General features: G+C 43.4%; 1 long non-coding RNA gene across 1 annotated transcript in view; it reads right to left on the bottom strand.

Annotated features, from left to right (window-relative positions):
* Positions 1 to 9,890: 9,890 nt before the first annotated feature.
* Positions 9,891 to 22,756, bottom strand: part of LOC148382971 (uncharacterized) — a 35,282-nt gene continuing 22,416 nt past the window's right edge. Inside the window, exons 3-4 of the long non-coding RNA XR_015854219.1 lie at positions 11,690 to 11,811; positions 9,891 to 11,453 (exon numbers count right to left, since the gene is read on the bottom strand). This is a non-coding gene — a long non-coding RNA (uncharacterized LOC148382971). The remainder of the gene's footprint in view (positions 11,454 to 11,689; positions 11,812 to 22,756) is intronic.

Raw genomic sequence — 22,756 nt, forward strand, 5'->3', positions numbered from 1 at the left:
AGTCAGGCTCAGGGGCTTCGGGGTAGAGCTAGGCTTTCAAAGTAGGCTTTAAAGCCAGGCTCAGGGGCTTCATACTGGAGCTAGGCTTCCAAAGTAGGCTTTAAAGCCAGGCTCAGGGGCTTCAGAGTAGGGTTTCATACTGGAGCTAGTCTTTCAAAGTAGGCTTTAAAGCCAGGCTCAGGGGCTTCGGGGTAGAGCTAGGCTTTCAAAGTAGGCTTTAAAGCCAGGCTCAGGGGCTTCATACTGGAGCTAGGCTTTCAAAGTAGGCTTTAAAGCCAGGCTCAGGGGTTTCGGAGTAGAGCTAGGCTTTCAAAGTAGGCTTTAAAGCCAGGCTCAGGGGCTTCATACTGGAGCGAGGCTTTAGAAGTAGGCTTTAAAGCCAGGCTCAGGGGCTTCGGAGTAGAGATAGGCTTTCAAAGTAGGCTTTGAAGCCAGGCTCAGGGGCTTCATACTGTAGCTAGGCTTTCAAAGTAGGCTTTAAAGCCAGGCTCAGGGGCTTCGGAGTAGAGCTAGGCTTTCAAAGTAGGCTTTAAAGCCAGGCTCAGGGGCTTCATACTGGAGCTAGGCTTTCAAATTAGGCTTTAAAGCCAGGCTCAGGGGCTTCGGAGTAGAGCTAGGCTTTCAAAGTAGGCTTTAAAGCCAGGCTCAGGGGCTTCATACTGGAGCTAGGCTTTCAAAGTAGGCTTTAAAGCCAGGCTCAGGGGCTTCAGAGTAGGGTTTCATACTGGAGCTAGGCTTTCAAAGTAGGCTTTAAAGCCAGGCTCAGGGGCTTCGGAGTAGAGCTAGGCTTTCAAAGTAGGCTTTAAAGCCAGGCTCAGGGGCTTCATACTGGAGCTAGGCTTTCAAAGTAGGCTTTAAAGCCAGGCTCAGGGGCTTCATACTGGAGCTAAGCTTTCAAAGTAGGCTTTAAAGCCAGGCTCAGGGGCTTCGGAGTAGAGCTAGGCTTTCAAAGTAGGCTTTAAAGCCAGGCTCAGGGGCTTCATACTGGAGCTCGGCTTTCAAAGTAGGCTTTAAAGCCAGGCTCAGGGGCTTCATACTGGAGCTAGGCTTTCAAAGTAGGCTTTAAAGCCAGGCTCAGGGGCTTCGGAGTAGAGCTAGGCTTTCAAAGTAGGCTTTAAAGCCAGGCTCAGGGGCTTCATACTGGAGCTAGGCTTTAAAGTAGGATTTAAAGCCAGGCTCAGGGGCTTCATACTGGAGCTAGGCTTTCAAAGTAGGCTTTAAAGCCAGGCTCAGGGGCTTCGGAGTAGAGCTAGGCTTTCAAAGTAGGCTTTAAAGCCAGGTTCAGGGGCTTCATACTGGAGCTAGGCTTTCAAAGTAGGCTTTAAAGCCAGGCTCAGGGGCTTCATACTGGAGCTGGGCTTTCAAAGTAGGCTTTAAAGCCAGGCTCAGGGGCTTCGGGGTAGAGCTAGGCTTTCAAAGTAGGCTTTAAAGCCAGGCTCAGGGGCTTCATACTGGAGCTAGGCTTTCAAAGTAGGCTTTAAAGCCAGGCTCAGGGGCTTCATACTGAAGCGAGGCTTTCAAAGTAGGCTTTAAAGCCAGGCTCAGGGGCTTCGGGGTAGAGCTAGGCTTCCAAAGAAGGCTTTAAAGCCAGGCTCAGGGGCTTCATACTGGAGCTAGGCTTTCAAAGTAGGCTTTAAAGCCAGGCTCAGGGGCTTCATACTGGACCTAGGCTTTCAAAGTAGGCTTTAAAGCCAGGCTCAGGGGCTTCATACTGGAGCTAGGCTTTTAAAGTAGGCTTTAAAGTCAGGCTCAGGGGCTTCATACTGGAGCTAGGCTTTCAAAGTAGGCTTTAAGCCAGGCTCAGGGGTTTCATACTGAAGCTAGGCTTTCAAAGTAGGCTTTAAAGTCAGGCTCAGGGGCTTCATACTGGAGCTAGGCTTTCAAAGTAGGCTTTAAAGCCAGGCTCAGGGGCTTCGGAGTAGAGCTAGGCTTTCAAAGTAGGCTTTAAAGCCAGGCTCAGGGGCTTCATACTGGAGCTAGGCTTTCAAAGTAGGCTTTAAAGTCAGGCTCAGGGGCTTCATACTGGAGCTAGGCTTTCAAAGTAGGCTTTAAAGCCAGGCTCAGGGGCTTCGGAGTAGAGCTAGGCTTTCAAAGTAGGCTTTAAAACCAGGCTCAGGGGCTTCATACTGGAGCTAGGCTTTCAAAGTAGGCTTTAAAGTCAGGCTCAGGGGCTTCATACTGGAGCTAGGCTTTCAAAGTAGGCTTTAAGCCAAGCTCAGGGGTTTCATACTGAAGCTAGGCTTTCAAAGTAGGCTTTAAAGTCAGGCTCAGGGGCTTCATACTGGAGCTAGGCTTTCAAAGTAGGCTTTAAAGCCAGGCTCAGGGGCTTCGGAGTAGAGCTAGGCTTTCAATTTAGGCTTTAAAGCCAGGCTCAGGGGCTTCATACTTGAGCTAGGCTTTCAAAGTAGGCTTTAAAGCCAGGCTCAGGGGCTTCATACTGGAGCTAGGCTTTCAAAGTAGGCTTTAAAGCCAGGCTCAGGGGCTTCGGAGTAGAGCTAGGCTTTCAAAGTAGGCTTTAAAGCCAGGCTCAGGGGCTTCATACTGGAGCTAGGCTTTCAAAGTGGGCTTTAAAGCCAGGCTCAGGGGCTTCATACTGGAGCTAGGCTTCCAAAGTAGGCTTTAAAGCCAGGCTCAGGGGCTTCAGAGTAGGGTTTCATACTGGAGCTAGGCTTTCAAAGTACGCTTTAAAGCCAGGCTCAGGGGCTTCATACTGGAGCTAGGCTTTCAAAGTCGGCTTTAAAGCCAGGCTCAGGGGCTTCGGGGTAGAGCTAGGCTTTCAAAGTAGGCTTTAAAGCCAGGCTCAGGGGCTTCGGAGTAGAGCTAGGCTTTCAAAGTAGGCTTTAAAGCCAGGCTCAGGGGCTTCATACTGGAGCTAGGCTTTCAAAGTAGGTTTTAAAGCCAGGCTCAGGGGCTTTATACTGGAGCTAGGCTTTCAAAGTAGGCTTTAAAGCCAGGCTCAGGGGCTTCGGAGTAGAGCTAGGCTTACAAAGTAGGCTTTAAAGCCAGGCTCAGGGGCTTCATACTGGAGCTAGGCTTTCAAAGTAGGCTTTAAAGCCAGGCTCAGGGGCTTCAGAGTAGAGCTAGGCTTTCAAAGTAGGCTTTAAAGCCAGGCTCAGGGGCTTCATACTGGAGCTAGGCTTTCAAAGTAGGCTTTAAAGCCAGGCTCAGGGGCTTCGGAGTAGAGCTAGGCTTTCAAAGTAGGCTTTAAAGCCAGGCTCAGGGGCTTCATACTGGAGCTAGGCTTTCAAAGTGGGCTTTAAAGCCAGGCTCAGGGGCTTCATACTGGAGCTAGGCTTCCAAAGTAGGCTTTAAAGCCAGGCTCAGGGGCTTCAGAGTAGGGTTTCATACTGGAGCTAGGCTTTCAAAGTACGCTTTAAAGCCAGGCTCAGGGGCTTCATACTGGAGCTAGGCTTTCAAAGTCGGCTTTAAAGCCAGGCTCAGGGGCTTCGGGGTAGAGCTAGGCTTTCAAAGTAGGCTTTAAAGCCAGGCTCAGGGGCTTCGGAGTAGAGCTAGGCTTTCAAAGTAGGCTTTAAAGCCAGGCTCAGGGGCTTCATACTGGAGCTAGGCTTTCAAAGTAGGTTTTAAAGCCAGGCTCAGGGGCTTTATACTGGAGCTAGGCTTTCAAAGTAGGCTTTAAAGCCAGGCTCAGGGGCTTCGGAGTAGAGCTAGGCTTACAAAGTAGGCTTTAAAGCCAGGCTCAGGGGCTTCATACTGGAGCTAGGCTTTCAAAGTAGGCTTTAAAGCCAGGCTCAGGGGCTTCAGAGTAGAGCTAGGCTTTCAAAGTAGGCTTTAAAGCCAGGCTCAGGGGCTTCATACTGGAGCTAGGCTTTCAAAGTAGGCTTTAAAGCCAGGCTCAGGGGATTCATACTGGAGCTAGGCTATCAAAGTAGGCTTTAAAGCCAGGCTCAGGGGCTTCATACCGGAGCTAGGCTTTCAAAGTAGGCTTTAAAGCCAGGCTCAGGGGCTTCATACTGGAGCTAGGCTTTCAAAGTAGGCTTTAAAGCCAGGCTCAGGGGCTTCATACTGGAGCTAGGCTTTTAAAGTAGGCTTTAAAGCCAGGCTCAGGGGCTTCGGAGTAGAGCTAGGCTTTCAAAGTAGGCTTTAAAGCCAGGCTCAGGGGCTTCATACTTGAGCTAGGCTTTCAAAGTAGGCTTTAAAGCCAGGCTCAGGGGCTTCATACTGGAGCTAGGCTTTCAAAGTAGGCTTTAAAGCCAGGCTCAGGGGCTTCGGAGTAGAGCTAGGCTTTCAAAGTAGGCTTTAAAGCCAGGCTCAGGGGCTTCATACTGGAGCTAGGCTTTCAAAGTAGGCTTTAAAGCCAGGCTCAGGGGCTTCGGGGTAGAGCTAGGCTTTCAAAGTAGGCTTTAAAGCCAGGCTCATGGGCTTCATACTGGAGCTAGGCTTTCAAAGTAGGCTTTAAGCCAGGCTCAGGGGTTTCATACTGAAACTAGGCTTTCAAAGTAGGCTTTAAAGTCAGGCTCAGGGGCTTCATACTGGAGCTAGGCTTTCAAAGTAGGCTTTAAAGCCAGGCTCAGGGGCTTCGGAGTAGAGCTAGGCTTTCAAAGTAGGCTTTAAAGCCAGGCTTAGGGGCTTCATACTGGAGCTAGGCTTTCAAAGTAGGCTTTAAAGCCAGGCTCAGGGGCTTCATACTGGAGCTAGGCTTTTAAAGTAGGCTTTAAAGCCAGGCTCAGGGGCTTCATACTTGAGCTAGGCTTTCAAAGTAGGCTTTAAAGCCAGGCTCAGGGGCTTCATACTGGAGCTAGGCTTTCAAAGTAGGCTTTAAAGCCAGGCTCAGGGGCTTCGGGGTAGAGCTAGGCTTTCAAAGTAGGCTTTAAAGCCAGGCTCAGGGGTTTCGGGGTAGAGCTAGGCTTTCAAAGTAGGCTTTAAAGCCAGGCTCAGGGGCTTCATACTGGAGTTAGGCTTCCAAAGTAGGCTTTAAAGCCAGGCTCAGGGGCTTCAGAGTAGGGTTTCATACTGGAGCTAGGCTTTCAAAGTAGGCTTTAAAGCCAGGCTCAGGGGCTTCATACTGGAGCTAGGCTTTCAAAGTAGGTTTTAAAGCCAGGCTCAGGGGCTTCATACTGGAGCTAGGCTTTCAAAGTAGGCTTTAAAGCCAGGCTCAGGGGCTTCATACTGGAGCTAGGCTTTCAAAGTAGGCTTTAAAGCCAGGCTCAGGGGCTTCGGGGTAGAGCTAGGCTTTCAAAGTAGGCTTTAAAGCCAGGCTCAGGGGCTTCGGAGTAGAGCTAGGCTTTCAAAGTAGGTTTTAAAGCCAGGCTCAGGGGCTTCATACTGGAGCTAGGCTTTCAAAGTAGGCTTTAAAGCCAGGCTCAGGGGCTTCATACTGGAGCTAGGCTTTCAAAGTAGGCTTTAAAGCCAGGCTCAGGGGCTTCATACTGGAGCTCGGCTTTCAAAGTAGGCTTTAAAGCCAGGCTCAGCCTCGGCTAGGCGCAGCCGAGGCGTTGAGGGAGTCCGGTTTGGGGACCTCAGCATCGCGTCTCTGCTTTTTGCAGATGACGTGGTGCTGTTGGCTTCTTCAGGCCGTGATCTCCAGCTCTCGCTGGAACGATTCGCAGCCGAGTGTGAAGCGGTCGGGATGAGGGTCAGCACCTCCAAATCCGAGTCCATGGTCCTCGATCGGAAAAGGGTGGAATGCCCTCTCCGGATCGGGGATGAGATCCTGCACCAAGTGGAGGAGTTCAAGTATCTTGGAGTCTTGTTCACGAGTGAGGGGAGGATGGAGCGTGAGATCGACAGGCGGATCGGTGCAGCGTCGGCAGTAATGCGGACCCTGTACCGGTCCGTTGTGGTGAAGAGAGAGCTGAGCCAAAAGGCAAAGCTCTCAATTTACCGGTCGATTTACGCTCCTACCCTCACCTATGGTCACGAGCTATGGGTCGTGACCGAAAGAACGAGATCTCGGATACAAGCGGCCGAAATGAGTTTTCTCCGCAGGATGTCCGGGCTCTCCCTTAGAGATGGGGTGAGAAGCTCGGTCATCCGGGAGAGACTCGGAGTAGAGTCGCTACTCCTCCACGTTGAGAGGAGCCAGATGAGGTGGCTCGGGCATCTTATCAGGATGCCTCCTGGACGCCTCCCTGGGGAGGTGTTCCGGGCATGTCCCACCGGTAGGAGACCCCGGGGACGACCCAGGACGCGCTGGAGAGACTATGTCTCTCAGCTGGCCTGGGAACGCCTTGGGATCCCCCGGGATGAGCTGGATGAAGTGGCTGGGGAGAGGGAAGTCTGGGAGTCCCTCCTAAAGCTGCTGCCCCCGCGACCCGACCCCGGATAAGCGGAAGAAGATGGATGGATGGATGGATGTGAAGAAAGTGATAGGAAGATTTGGTTTTTGAGGGCGGTTGGTTCATCTATTAATTCTAAAATGAGACTATTTGTCCAACAGAGGAGACATGCACGGTGTAGCACAAAAAGCCATTAAAACACGGAAAAAGTCAATGGAGCAGCTCTCATCTTCTAAATCGCACATTGATGAATTGAAGCTACAAATTTAACTGAGGCAACTGAGTTCCTTATGATTTGGAAACCCTTTGTAACAATTTCCGTTATTTATTTCTAATTTGTTCTTTCATTTCATTGGATCTCAACATTTTGTTCAAGGTTTTCACAAGCTTCATTTTGTCAAGCAGTTTCAATTTAAGTACTTTCTTGATTGAACCAGTTTGGAGGTAATCAGGCTTGGCTGTGATCAGTGAAATTGAACTGGGCTTTCCAGAAAATGAGATTAGTGAGAGTTAATTCATTATGTAACAAGGCAGGTGATTACATTTTGGGCCAGAAAGTTTTTTTTTTTTTCTGCTTTAAAATGTTAAACCATCATTCAAAAACTGCATTTTGTGTACTGTTGACGCTTGTTTGATGGTTTTCAGAAACGGACATCGTCACACGTGTTGGTTTGGGGTTGCTTTGATAATTCACAACCTGGATGACTTGCTGTGATTGATGAAATCATGAATTCTGGTTTTTACTAGAAAATCCTGAGGGAAATGTTTGGCCATCAGACTGTGTGACCTTAAGATGAAACACATTTTGGGTTGTGGATCACAACAACAATAAAATAAACATTAGCAAGTCAACTTCTGAATGGCTTTAAGAAAAAGAACAACAAAATGAAGGAGTGGCCTTATTGAAGTCCACACTTGAATCTGATTGAAAATCTGTGGCGTAACCTTTAAAAGGCCATTCATGCTTGAAAACACTCCAGTGTTGCTGAATTAAAGCAATTCTGCCAGAAGAGTGGGCCAAAATAGCACAGCAGAGGCGCACTCAGTCACCACAGGAGGACGCTCCAGGATTGCAAATGGACCACCTCCAGTTACTCTTTTGCTTGGTCAAGGCAATGCCAAGGCAAACCAGAGCCTTTCACTAATGCTTATTAAAGGACACGCAGCCAACTATTTGATTTAGGAAAAAATAAGTGACTTCAGTGACCAGCCATCAATTGCTGGAAAGCACTAGAGCCACAGGGAAACCACAAACGGACAGAGAAAATGTGATTCATTTTGCATCCGGTTTCATCTCACATCCACATTTCCTTCCCCTCTGTCACAAGTTGTCTTTGAGTTGAAAAGTATGATGCAACACGTGCCAAGTCATTCCTGGCAGAGCTGGCTAACCAACAAATGTCCTGCAAAGTCTGGAACTGACGATGTGCCCACAAGTCATCAATGCGAGAGAAATTTGGTTCCTGGGTTGTTGGCAACTGCTTATTAAAAGTCACTTCTTGGTTAGTGGGGAGCAAAGCGAGTGTTGTCACAGATACTTACCTGACATTGCAAGGGCTGAAAGCATCTCCACTTGACACCTGCATAGCTCTTACTACTGCCAGGAGTCATAGTAAACATATTTGGCTCGCGTACGTCATTTAAAATGAAAAGACCAATCGTGATGAGTTCTTCATCAAACGCATGACATCAATGCTGACATAACCCAAACCTAAACTTGAATAACATCAGCCTCAACAAAAATAGATACAGCATATCTCATGATGTCTTTGTCCAGCAAGCCAATGAGAATGTGAGAAAGCTGATACTGGCCAGGGGAAGCCAATTGTGTATTATCAAGGCTTTATGAGCAGCTATAATCGCCAAGTCTTGCGGTCGGTGACTCGCACGGCCTTACAAAGGGTTGGGAATGAACCCCGCTTAGTTGATCATCGGGGTGAAGGGTGTAAAGGGGGTTTTTGATTTCGGGGGGCTTGTGGTTTGCGGCGGCGGTGGATGTGGGAGTCATGTTCTGCCAGTCTGGTCTGGCCTTGCAGCCATGCAGAGTTCTGTTCAAGAACACTGATGGCTTTTAAAGAACTGGATGTTATTACTTGATGGGTCATTTTCATACTTCAGCAAGTTGGGAAGAGGCCAAAAGCAACATAGTGCAGACTCGTGCTCTCTGAAACAGGATATTGGGGTAGAAATAGCGAGCATGGGATTGACTGGCTGGCTGACTGACAAACACGTATGTGATGCTTACATGTCTTGTGGATGTCATCCCAAAACGGTTTCTCTAATGACTTCTGATGTGTGTGATTTGAGTGTTTTGATTTAACATGTGTGGAATGTGGATTAAAAAGGTCAAATCGGCCCGGGCAGCCATTTTGCCACTTGCTGTCGACTAAAAATGACATCACACAGCTCAGCAGTTTTTTTGGAGCTGAGTAGAAGTAAGCGGACAGCAATCCTATTTTTCAAAGTAGAAATATAGAGTGAAAACGAGAAGCTCTGGCTCTACACGGAAATATGCTTCTAAAGCATCCCTGGAACCAAATGCTCATTTATATGATGTTATATTTTCTGAGGTACAGATGTAAATCAGACTAATAGGTTTTGAAAGTTTCAAAACAATTTGGGTGCCTTGTTACAAATCTTCATCAAGGCCACCAAGACTTTTCATGGAAAGCGCCTGGTGTTCATGAGAAGACACGGCGTGACATTATAAGATGGCGTTTCTGGCACGGCTGGCGAGTGTCCTTTACCTCACAGATTCCTGTGATACGACTAAAGTAAATTTGGGTCTTGTTGTATATGCCTTACCGAAGTATACTGTTTATTTAACATCTCCAGCGGTGCTGAGTTATGTCTAGTAATGATTACTCAAATGCCCAGTGTTTGGCCAATTGTACCAGCAGTGCCTCCAAACAGACACACTGATGTTTATTTGAATTTTCCATTTTATATTGCCACATGTCATTAGGCTGTTTACAGTTTACTCCGAGTGATAGATCATTTCCTTCAATGCTATGCTCTCACAAAAAAAAATCAGCAGGATGGCGCCCTCTTGTCCCTAAGGTGGCGCAACTTAATGGCAATTGGAGAGCTTGACATTTATTTTTTTAAAACATAGACAACAGCTAATTTGATTGAACTTTAAAAGGCCTCATTCCTAGTTTGGTGTATTCTCACAACGATGCACTTACCAAAAGTAAAAGTTCATTTTGAATGCGTGGACACTTGAAGAATTATTGATAGCTATCCAGAAGGTTAAATTGTAACCTGTCCAAGTTGTATTAGATCCGTTTAACATTTTTATAGATCCAAGCTTACTCCTCTTTCTGTTATCTGTCTGACTCTTTCACTGAGTCACCATAACATTTCATTAATAGATTATGTTCAAAGGTTTGGAAAGTAGCAAAATAGCAATAAGTTCAGCTGCAGGCTGAAACATCTGGGGATTTGCAATGTTTCTCTTCAGTCAGTCGGGAAAGGCATCGTAATTTAGTTTTCCCTTCTGTAGTCTCTGCACCCTGGCTGGCTGTCGCAACACGTCCTTCTTGATTTAAAAGAAAGCGTGTATTATTTGGCTTGGCTGAGAAACAATTTATGCACCAAAACTGAATTGATGTATTAAAGACACTGTTTGGATTTTGTTTTGTTTTGGGATTTTCCTTTGTTGGATTGAGGCACTTTGAAGGCAAACTTGTTTGAAGGTTTTTTTTTTTGAGTTGCAAGGCTTTTGGACTTGCTACATTTCATTTGTGAGAGGGAGGAGATACATTTTAAATATTTAAATTTATATAAATATTTTGGTGAACTTTAAGATAGCGGTCGAATGCAAGTCAGAGACCGCAACAGGCTCCACAATATGATCCAAAATGAAATTCATTTTGTGTTTTAGGATACCAGTTGTCAAAAGTTTTTTATCGAAAACATGAAGCACACTTCAATAATTTTATACGACTAGCGTGCTTCTCTTTTCCATTTATGTCTCACATCACATGTATCAAAATCTGCTTTGACCGCTGCTTGTACAAATGAAATATTCATGTAACGTGTGGAATGCATGAGCACCAATCTTACTCTTGTTCAAAAAAGTAAACCATTTAATTTGTGTGTCTCAAATTCCTCCCACGGGTAAAAGCTCGCCCTGTTCACATCGCTACATTTAGACGGAATTTTTTTTTGCATACATGTATCGTTGTCAAATTTGAACAGTTGAACCTGATTGATGTGAAAAAACACTGATTACCACATTCATAAATCTGATTTCATGAATGGAAATATGCTTTTGTTATGCATATGGGAATTGAAGTCTTTCTTCAATAAATGACTATATTATGCATTGTTCAAAGATGTTTTTCTTTAACGTGCTAATCCAATTACATTAGTGAGGTCAGGTGGATTCTGAACATTTCCAGACAAGAACATCAATTCAGAATTCTGAATAGAGATATATATATTGTGAGAATTCATAAAATGTCCGTGCTTCTGTTCTAAGTGAGATCATAAGATGATGCAAGCAGTGCCTGCCTGTTAAAGGTATTCAAATTGTGAGCATTTCTGACATCTGCTTTGAATTACTTTGGGGTTTGTTTGGTTGATTTTGTGGGACAAAAATCAACCAAACCAACATGTGCATTTTGTATGTTTTCAGTTTGCAGCAAAAGGAAGAATAAACGCGAATGTGTACAAGCGAGGTTGTTTAGCCATTAGGCGAAGAACAGCTGTGCCGAATTCAACATGCTGAGAGTTACTATTACGATTAGATGACATTGGCCTTCCTGCTCGGCCCGTCCCGGCCCGGCCTTCAAGCACACAACACTTGCTCAAAGCAGCTGAGGTCATGCTTGAAGCGCAGGCCAGAACTCCCTCCTCACAACAGATCACATGCAAATTGAGAGCATTATTAAGTGCACTCAGTAACAATTCCATCAATCAACTTGTCCGCTTTCTCCTTCTCAAGTTTTATAAATAAAGATTTTCTGTATTTTATGGCCATTTCTAATGGATGACATCACATTGCGGTTCATACGCGAGGAGTTCTACGGTGTCACTTTTCACATGCCGTACACGAGCGTCATGGTAGGCGTCCGTCCGCATGTATTCGTCAGTCCTTAAACGCTGTTTTGGGGGGGCCTCTTTGTAGTCCTTATGACCTCGGAAGAGAGATGCAAAGCCGCCTCGCCTCGTTGCTCATCCTCAGAATGTTATGATACTTTGCGTCTTGATCTGAAGTGAAAGATACGAGCTTCTGGTAAATACCAAGCCCGCTGTCAAATATTTACATGAGCCTGCCTTGGGGCGTCCCTGAAAGCTCTTAATGCCCACCAACCTACCTCAATGCCATTTTTCCCAGGAGCTGATCTGTCTATCAAACTACTATCACTCAGATAGATAAATAAAGTTGAAATTAAGCCTGGGAAATAATTTGGATGAATAGCACCTTCTCAAAAATTCAGGATTACCTCGTTGGTGTATCGAGAGTCATCTGAAAGCAACCAGCGTGGTTTGTGGTGTCCCGAGAACAGCCAACTGACAATCCCGTCTAATTTTTATCCAGAACTTGAGTTTCGCAAAGCAAAGCAATCTGGAATAACACAGGAAAAACATAAATAACAGTGAAATAATATTGTTCTGTCATTCATAAAAGATTGCAAAAATGGCATGTCCTCTGCTTGACTGCTCCATTTTCAGTTCATGTAGTTTTCTACTTCACTCCTTCGAGCTGATCAAAGTATTTTTGAAAAGGATGAAGATATTTCACTCAACTATGCATTGCCATAGAGACTTCAAAGGCAGTGAATTTAAGATTCATAACTGTGGGCTTTGGAAGGGAACTGAACAAAATGATGACAGACTGAGGAGAAATTTGGGATGATAATGCAAAGGTTGAATTGTTTTTCTAATTTAAGGGGAAAGGTGTTGAATTTTTTTGCACATTTAGGGAAAGAGAAGTTAGAATGGCAATATTTTGGAGTAGCCAAGTAGCGCTGATATTTTAAAGGGATGGTGTGTATATATATTTTTAATATTTCATATTTATTCATTTGAAAAATCCGTGATTAAACTATTCAGTGTACATTATTTAATATGATCTTAGGTCTATTCATTGCCTCACCTGACATGTTTCAATGCTTTTAAATCATCCTATCACAGCATTTTTCCTCATAGTGCTTGTGTCAGCCTTCACCTCACGTAAAAAAACTATTAGCACACAGTGCAGTAGCAATCAGTGTTGCAGATGTTAGAAGATGTTTTACTGTCTGTGATTGTCAGGAGCCAAAGGATTAAGGCCCCATTGAGATCAACTGGAGAAGGCGGCTTGTTTACCGACAACGTTTGGGAGGAACGTATCATCTGAGCTGATCCCGGCCGGCCGGGAGCTGCACCTAATTAGAAACAACTGGCTGGAAGTTCACTTCAGTTGCTTCTTTTTTTTTTTTTTTGTTACTAGCCTACTGCAGCTTGAGGCACGTCTCCATCTCTCCAAGTCACCTCTCCATACAGTACCCAAGGATTTTATGCATGACTAAAATGATAATAATGCCAAGCCCTAGCAGTTAATTCCCAAGTTCCCAAGTTGTGGGCTTCAAACAACATGCTAAAATCACACTTGTCAGGTCAAATCTGTTTCCAATCGGCTCTGGAATTTCATGTGTTTAAACCCAGGCCCGACCGACCGAGTCTTCTAAGAGCGATTACATCATGTACCTGGTTAACTGTAGGTGCCTCATGGTGCTTTAATCCCTCACCCCGCTGTTTGGAGTTGAGTCACTTATCATTAGTGGTGACATCACCAATGGATCGCGCTGGAGATCAACAAGTGCACTGTTTCCAATGTATGAACTTTACCACGATGCAAGGTGATTACACGTCTGGCAATATCAGCGTTTGGCACACCTCAGCGCTATTCCAAACTTTCAAGTCAATCTATGCCTGACATCTTATGATGCGGTGATGTCATTCCTCATTCGGTTGGAATCGGATCATTCACCTCACCTCCAGACGGGCGCTGTTTAGGTGAACCAGGTGATGGGGTTTCATGTCAATATTTCTCAGAGGAGAGACTAAATAATCTCAAGCAGATATATAGCTCCTTTAGAGCTGAACAGATGATGTTACTTAGCTTCAGATTCTCACCTGACACTTTTATTCATGGAGTCTGTAGAAATAAATTGAGTGCGAGATTGACCGAAATTGAGATGCGGTGAAATTTATGGAAAGTTGTGATTTGTGCATGAAAAGATAAAATTGTATTTACAGGCAGCATAGAGCAGTGCACATCTGCGTTCATCGTCAAGCCAGACATTTCAGGGTTATTTGAGACAAGACAAAAAAAATAAATCAAGACTCCCATTAAAATAAACTAATTCTACGGACTACGAGGAAGGTTTGACGACTTTTCTTGTTATGAACATGGAGCAGTCAGTGCCTGCAGCTATTTTAATGATGGAATTATTGGATTGAAAAGCACCAATAATAGAACTAAAATGAAATTTCATTTAATCATTACCTTTTTGAAATGACTCTTCAAAAGTTGGACTACTGCCACTGTGTAAGCCAACGCGTAGTGTGAAGTTGAACACGACACTTTACGTCTAAAGTAATTGTTCTCGTCTCACTGACGTCACCACGCAATGCATCGAGCCACAGCAGCTGTGTAAACAAAAATGCAAGCTCCCGCTTCTTCTGAAAGGGACAGGTGAATAAAATCTTGGCACTCTTATTATGCATCAATTTACAGAGAGGTCAACGTAAAAGAAGCTAAGGACTGTAGCTCTGTTGTTATACACCCCCACATGCACGTCACCCTCGTTAATCTTTTTTTTGTAAAACGCACATTTCACTGTATGCACAATGGGGGAAAAAAAGACTAGGGGAAGTTCTTGTAGCGGAAAAGGCATTTAAAGGCAAGCCAACCTAAACAGGAGATTTTTGTGTTTGGAACAAATGTGACGATGGCTATGGCATTCACATTAAAGATCATGCGTAACATCTTCATGTTACCATCCTTCATAGGCCTCAGTATTCAAAGTATCACATTGACAAATTATGTAATCCTTGACCCTCTTTGTAATCATGTGACACATCAATGGCTTCGCCGTGAGCTCCGAGACGAATGGTATCAATTTGCCTTTGCGGCCCATTGTTGAGTGAGCGAGGAGGAAGGGTTAGGATGCAAACATACACCGACCGTGGTCTTAAATCAAGAGACAGGCATTTCCCCCAAACTCCTTTCTTACTCCAAGTTACATCGTATCCATGTCTTTGCATGTTTTGAAGGGAAGGATGGAAAATGTTCCCGTCATCTTCATCTTTGCGAGATATTCCCTCCCCTCTTTGAAAAGCAGGAGGGGGGGTGGATGAAAAACAAAACATTGCATTCTCTCCCTTCTCCATTGCAAGCATGCACCCCGTCCGTCCCCCGGAGAGAGTGCACCAGTGGCGTCCAACAGAAACACCAAACAGAAATAGAGCTGCTATTTCAGTCTGAACCCACTGTTATTTTTAGAAGTGACTTGTTCTATGGTAAATGACTACATCATTAGGTCACCCCGTACACTTCTTACTCCTCCTTACGGCTGATGACTCACAACAAAGTATGCGGTGACGTTAGCCCCATACTGTCCACCTTCATGTTCTGATCAAAAATTGGATACCTGGCTCATTTACCCCGATTCAATCAACAGGGGTTACAATAACTAGCCTTAGTCTGCTTCTTGTTTAAACAGATGCTTGGATATTAGATCAGGTCAGGATCAGACCTCATATTGATTCCTTTCATGTTTGCCCATTGTGGACCGGTTCCACCATGGCCGCCTGCCTCTGACGGCACGTCATGAGATTCGTTTGTGGCATGAGAAAGAAAGAAAGAAAGAAAGAAAATGCAAACATGTAACAGGATATTACATTTGTAGGTGTGCCAGCCCAAAACTTAATGAAACAAGCAAAAAGACACGTGCTTCCAATTTCTTACCATTTCAAGTACGTCGGCCAGCGATGTAAATCAAAAGGTAGGTTAAATGTAAAAACCTTTATAGGAGATTACAACGTATCACAAAATCAAAAACAGAACAATCCAAGAAACATGACTATCGCTCTGAACAGTAAAGTTGGTTTATATAGCACTGAGCCTAATGCATTGTACAAGCACAAGAAAGAGGGAAAGAAATTGGATTATGAAGTCAAAGTTAGAAATTAAAATAGGACGAAGGATGATCTCCATTGTTCAGACAGTGCTAAAGGAGAACTAAAATGGGGAAAATCCCAATTAAAAATAAATCTGAAAAGGGATGCATGGATCTTCAGGCGTCTAACTGCAAATATGCAGGCTTTATTTTTATTGTTGAATTAGGGTCGTGGATATTTTACACATGCATTGGAAAATGACAAAGGCAGAAAAAGAAGGAAGTCACTGATCAAATCTGCATAATGCAAATGCATGAAGTGAGCATTCCGACCTCGGGGGGAGGTCACAGCAAAATTCACTTGTCTCGTCTGGATAACTACTACACTGGAAAGTGGACATAAAACGTCTCAACATCTGCGGAGGACTTTTGATGACAACAGTAGTGTGGCAAATTCAAATAAGTCAATCCAATTGTTGTTTATGGAAAGCAGCTGGCCGAGCAGCACATGTTGGTAAGTGGAAATGCGAGACGCTCGCTGAGTGCTGTGTTTGTCTGTGTATCAAAATGTCTTTCATTTGTACACACTGGCTGGCAAAGCCAGACACTTTCAAGCATCTGATGCCATTTGTTGTGTTTGGTGGCAACATCATCCATCTGGACACGTCTCGGTCGACTCGGCAAAGCTGCTCTCATAACAAGATAACTGGCCTCTATGGGTTGACTGCAAAATAAAGTTAGTGTTTGCTTTCAGTCATGTACAAACCCTCTTATCCCTGTATTTATTTACATGCACTGAATCAATTCATCTGTAATGCAGCCAGCAGTCATGTTCTGGATAAGCTTTCATTTCAAAACATTTGGATTTAATTATCATGGGGATATGATATCCAAACAATCTGGTTTCTTCCATTAATAACATGATTGTGGCATGGCGGCATGAGCTAAACCTGCCGTATATTTTCAGAGATTTAGAAATGGTTATGGGCATGAGGCAAAACTCAATTTCAAGTAATGACACAGTTTATGTTGAAGGGTTTTAAGAGATCTTACAGAGGAAGTGTCTGGCTCTATCTCCACTTAAAAAACAAACATGAGTCTGGTAACTGGCGAACGGAGCTTCGGGACCGTGCCGTCAACACGAGGAAGGGGAAACTGCTCAAAGGTTTGGCGTAGCTGATAACTACAAACTGAGGAAAGCGAATGGGTGCTGCTTAACAGATAAAACACGAGAGTGTGATATCCTATTAATAGTCTTGGGCCATGATGCAAACATTGAGCTGCAAAATTGTGGGACTCTTCTTGTTTATTGAAGAGGTCCAAAAGTTTCATTCTTTCACAGAATCAAAGTCAATGATGTGATCTGTGAGGCACTTATTGACAGTGAGTCTTATGTGACCACTGTAGTTTTTGCTCGCACAACAAACAATTGGCAGGAGTCCCATTAAAACCACCCTCTGGTGTTTTTGCAGACATGGAGTTCACTAAGGAGATATCTGGCAAGTCCGTGCACTTAGAAGCGCACAGTTTGCTTTGTCTTAAGCCAAGAAACGAGCAAACCCCTCAATTATGCATCTGCGACCAAGATATTGCTTTTAAACAAAAAATCTGTCGTGGGCTAGATTATTGATGATGTTATTTTGTTCTTCTCTGGCTCGGAATATAACTCATGGATTTCCATGATCATTCAGATTTAGCCTAGAGAATATGCAATAGGCCATATATTTTTTTACAAACTCTGCAAATCCAATAAATCTGTCTGTCCTGCTGTCTGTCTCTCTCTCTCATCTCTATATTTTGTTTGAGCTGAATTTTGGTGCAAATTTCCTTTCGTACATGACAGTTGAAGCAACTTAATAGTGTAGCACACATGTTCCCAGTTTAACATTCAACGTGCATTCATGGTCAGCTGATGAATTATTACTTGAACACATCCCGCCACATGTGTCCAATTAGAGTCCAAGTTAACTGTATTGGCACAGCAATTGTACATTATTCGTGACGCTGAATTGCAGCAGACTGCTTTTCCTGTGATGTCTAATTACATGGCAAGACGTGAGTAATTGTAATAATAACTTATGTGTTTCTGTTATGAAGAAATCCTGCCAGATGTAAAACATCTGGTTCGGTACTGTTGTTTCTTATTTTATAACACTCGGACATTTTCGACATTTCCCTTCCATTCTTTCTTGCTGTTTATTTGCGGGGATTAAGCGAGTGAATGATGACTAAAGGATACGCTGTAACATTTAGAAACATGCTTAAAGAGTCACTTTCACGGGATGTTTTGCTTCATTATCTGTATGCCGTCCTAGCCGTTATTTAGCAGAATATGAGAAGAAGACGTCCCAATACACATCACAATTTATCTTGCCGAGTTGGACTGAATCATATGATTGTTTTTGTTGAGTGTTTATCAGCATATTCCCTATATGGACTTCATTTTGAATATATTCAAGTACATCTTCAAAAAGGCCCAAATATGTGGTAAGTTAAATAATCCCTTTGCTAATGACTTTATTCTACATTCATGCACTAACTGGTTTTAAGATATCATTGCAGAATCTGTCAAATAGCTTTGTGAGTTTGTGACGAGGCTTAGAGGGATTGAGTTCATGAGATGGAATCCTTGTCCAGATGCTTTCTATTCTTTCAACCTTCATCAACCCTGTGCAATATATACGCTAGTGACTAGTCAAAAGATCAGATGTACATGAAAATCTGGAGTGAAAATATTAACTCGTTCACTGCCAGCTCAGTTCAAATATATCTTTGTCGTCTATGGCCATCAATGGCATTGAATGAATTCATACAATGATCTGTTCCAAATGTTGAAAACGGTTACAAATATATTTCTGTCATGACGTAGCAGATAAAATGCTATTTGAACTTTTTCTTCCATTTTATTTAAAGCAGAGATGGGCTGCTGATCACCTTTCATCATTTGCTTTGTAAATTGGCAACTCTTTATTTACTCTGCCTGATTAGACTTTCAGTGGTGTAACACAACCTGTGCTGGAGAATGGAATGATCTCACAAAGCGTGCAGATGTGTCCAGTCTTTCTTCTTTTCATGAGAAAGCCTATTAGTGTACTAATTGCATGTTCCTAATGACACAACAAATTCCTGTTTACACACAAGGATCTTGAAGTGCTTACAAAAGTGCTTGGCCGGTGTTTCAATGTATATTCGCACAGATCCACCCGATGGCATACTTTACATATTCTTGGCCACACACAAACAGAATATTAGCAAACAGCTTGCATTCCCCTCTAACAACTTTCTCCGAGTAAACAATTGTGTATACGCTTGTCCGGCAAATCAACAATGTTCATTTGTAGACACGGTGGCCTGTTTTAAACAGCTATTGGCTTTGCGTCAGGAAAGCCGTGATTTCGAAATGTCAAGAGGATTTTTGGACTCGCTTTGGATTAACACTGCTCTGGTGGTCAGATAGGTTGTGCATTACACCAATCCTGGTTTCCACCCATCCCAATGAAGATGGAAAGCCAGAAATCTGTCACAGCGTTTGTTGCAGATCTGTTAATTATCTTATTGTTATATAAGGAAAATTTATCGACGCAGATCAGAGGAGCTCGTGAAGTCAAGCTTCCAGGAATCCTCCCAATTTCATAATGAGGATCAGCGGCTTAGCCCAATACAACTTGTTACAAACGTAGACATTATTCATCCTCTGCTAGTTCGCCAGTTGACCTCCTTGATGACGGCACGCGTGGCTGCGAGGAGATTTGCGGCACGATTGGAGTTTTTTTACCTCCAGACAGCAAAGACTTTCGTTGCTTACATTTGTGTAGTATATTCATTTTTTACACGTAAGCCCTCATCATTTATCAGTGCACGTAGGATTGCGAGGAATGAACCATGTAAAACATCATACTGTCGCCTCTTGACTGTTTTGTCTGAAGTGTCATTGGAAAGCCATGGAAAGTCTTCTGGAAAGTGTGTCTGGAAAATGGGAATTTTATTAATTTCATGTCTGAAAGGTATGGTTTTGAATGTTCTGCTTTCCTATGTGTACCTTTTACATTCTGGATGAGTGTGATGTCGCTAAGATATTCCCCAGACCACTTAAGTTGACAATCAGTTAAAAATGACCTGTTCCATATTTGTTTTTTTGTAGTGATGTGGTTGAAAATTCAGTCGATACAAATCTCTAACGACTGACGCGCTCTTGGTACTCTTCAAATAAATGTTCATGTGTTTACGTGTTTGCCGAAATGAACACAACCACCCTGACTCATTCGATTTAGTGGACGCCGAACGCTGCTCCAACCCACGGTGAGCTGACCTCTGGGATTAAAATTCTGTTTTGGCAACATATGAGCTCATGGGTAATTGGCTGTGGTGATATTTCCTGCTGAATGCTACCAAGTTCTTTTGTGGTCACCTTCATGGTTGGCTGCTTGGAAGGCTGGTAATTGAGCAGCACTTTTGTCTCGCAGGCTGCGAACCACGATGGGGAACTTATGTACAGTATGCTGACCTTTCCACTTCAACGAATCAAACGACAAAAGACAAAATCTAGACTGAAGAAATCTAGAGTTGCTTTCACTGGAACTAAAGAGACAAGGCCTGTTCTTGAAAAGCAACCTTTTGATATGTGCCTCATGTGCCAGTCAGAAGAGGCCTGGACTTCACCAAAATAGTTGAAGTGTCCAGAAAGGGCAAATGCAGTTGTGAATTCCTTCACTGAGTTACAACATTGCTGTTTGTTTCATGAAACAGATGTTGCAGCGAGTCTATCAATCAAGGAGCAAAGGATGGGGTGGATTTTAAAAAGGGAAAAAAAAAGAACTCACTGAGAGTAGTGACACATTCTGAAATATTCAAAACTTTTAAGGGGGAGATGGATGGCAAAAAAGTGGAAGATGTTGCTCTTGGCAATTTGGTCGGATGAAATGGTTGAAGTCATAGCTGAGAGAAGTCGCATGACATCATGTCAGCATAATTTGAGTGGAAAGTCTTTACAGCCTTCTTATCACGTGGGAAAGAATGATGTTTTCAGCAAACATCAAGTCTTGCAAACATGCTTGCCTTGGTTTCATTTGCAATTTGGGACAAAAAAATATGAGGCAATAAATTCTTATTTTTACAAAAGGTGAAAATCAATCTAATTTTTTTGATAGAATATTACAAATAAATACATAAACATAATTTAAAAAGATGAATGGGAATAAAAATTGCTAGCAATATCTTTATTTTTTAAAAGTGAGTACTATTTTGCAATTTTAATGTTGATGCCATTCACAATTAGTCTTTCCAGGCAACATAAATTGATGTGGCGGGCCGTTTCTGGCCCCCGGGCCTCGAGTTTGCCAACGATGCGCATCCCCAAACCCTGCATTAGTTCCTCAGTGTACCCTGGATACGAATACGCCCCAAAGAGCCTTGTACGAATTTTAAACAACAGCATGACTTCTGGAAAGAGTACACCTAATAGTTTCCACCCCATAAAATCTCCCTTCAACATGAAACATATCAATCTGCCAGAGCTGTTTTGTTTACTTTGAGTCCTCAAAGCAACTTTGGTTGTGCACGCGCTTGCTGCTGACGACGCTGTGTCTAATGTCTGCATGAGACTCAGTTTGTACTTGTGACATTTATTACAAAGCTGTCATAGAGTGTCTTTTTACTGTCATGCTTCTGGAGTGTGGGCCTATTTCCAAATCGCCTGCAAAGTCAAACCCGTGTCACTGAAGCATCCCTCTGCTTTTCTGTGTTGGCTCCTGGTACGTAGCCCGTGTTGCAAATAAAAGGAGGAAAAACACGCAGTACGACATCCAAACTAAAATGTCATCTGACACTCCAAATGTTATCTGGTAAAGATTTGTAGGCTTTTCACTGATGGGATCTCATGGCAGCATTTTTTCATGACCTCGGAAAGGTTAATACCTTTTACTGGCAACTGACTTCCTTTGGATCACAGAGGTTAGATGCTCGAGTTACTCAACATGCCGTGCGCTCTATAATCCTTGTGATTGGCATTATTTTGTGTTTTGGTGCTTTTTGGATTAAGCTCTTCACCTGCTCACATATGAATGGTCAGTGGGATAGAGGCTTTTCATTCATGCTTTTATTCAATGGCAATGAGCAAGTCTATTTTTGAAAATGAAATCACAGTTAATATAGTCATTTTGCAGTTTTTTTCTTATGGGTGAATTTTTGTTCTTCTTTGTTTCCTCATAGTAAAAACAACTTTTGACTTTATGGCGATAAATTTACAACTAACGTCTTGTGTTTTTGATGATCTATAAGTGGATAGCTTAGTGCAGTGAAGATTCATAGCCTTAGATCAATGAACCACTTCTAACCTCCAGACCTGTGCACCCTACAATCCCCTCAAACGTCCCGGATGCCATTAAAAAGGAACGCCTTTTCACCTCTGACCCTTCTGTTTTCACCATAGTGCTATTTTAACAACAGAGGTTGGAAATAGCGGATCTTTGTAATCAAATTCATCTCATTAACAGACATTTCTTTTGTCATGATTTTGCTAGAAAAAAATTCTTGCCCACCCACGGAGGCCTTTCTTTTTGGGTAAGACGTGTATTGTCTTGTTCCTGGATCTCGGAGCTGTCCTGGATGTAAACAACCTCAATGTGACAAGGGAAGGAATCAAAGTGTATTACTCTTCCTGACAAAGCCGTTCAACCACACAAGAATTCAGATAGCATGTGCTCACTTTACTTTATCACACAAGAAAAACATCACAGTTAACGGGAGGATTATTTCAAATATAAAAAAAAAAAAAATCCACAGTGGAAAAAGGGTGATGTGGCCAAGTCAAGTCCCTAAAATAGAGTGCAGTCTGAGAATGAATTAAGGGAAAGGTAAGCGGTGTTGTTTGGTGTCTTTTTTTGTTCCACTCAATGTTTCATCTACCTCTACAACAACCTGAATCGTTTATCTTAACTCTGCTGGATAAACTATTTTCTTGGCCTTTCAAAGATACGTCAGCCATGTAAGTTGCGGGCTATGATTGTTTTCTTTTAATAAATGGTCTTTTGCGCTGTGTTTAATGTCAATGTTTTGGTTGAAGAATGCTAAGTTAGCAGGTGTGTGTGAAGTGCTCTTCTTTTGTTTACCAGTCTTTTTGGCTCTCGCACTTTTAATGTGATGAGCTTATAGTTGTGCTCACTCACCATGTTGAAGACAAGTCAAGAAGTCATTTCGAGCTACACGTGTCAGAGCTGAGGATAAGCCTGGCAGTCATGCAGACAACCTTCATTCTATAGCACGCTGAAGATAAACGAGCGTTTGTATTTTAGTGATGTAAATAAGGGGAATTTTCAGGCCGGCCGTGGCTAGAAAATCTGCAGACATGGTTCCCATGATAGGGTCGCGCCAGTGGGGTGGGCGGCTACTGCCAGCCCCCTTTATTTT

Source organism: Syngnathus floridae, chromosome 18 (genome assembly GCF_059516105.1).
Source record: "Syngnathus floridae isolate MCC-2025c chromosome 18, RoL_Sflo_1.0, whole genome shotgun sequence".
Classification (NCBI taxonomy): domain Eukaryota; kingdom Metazoa; phylum Chordata; class Actinopteri; order Syngnathiformes; family Syngnathidae; genus Syngnathus; species Syngnathus floridae.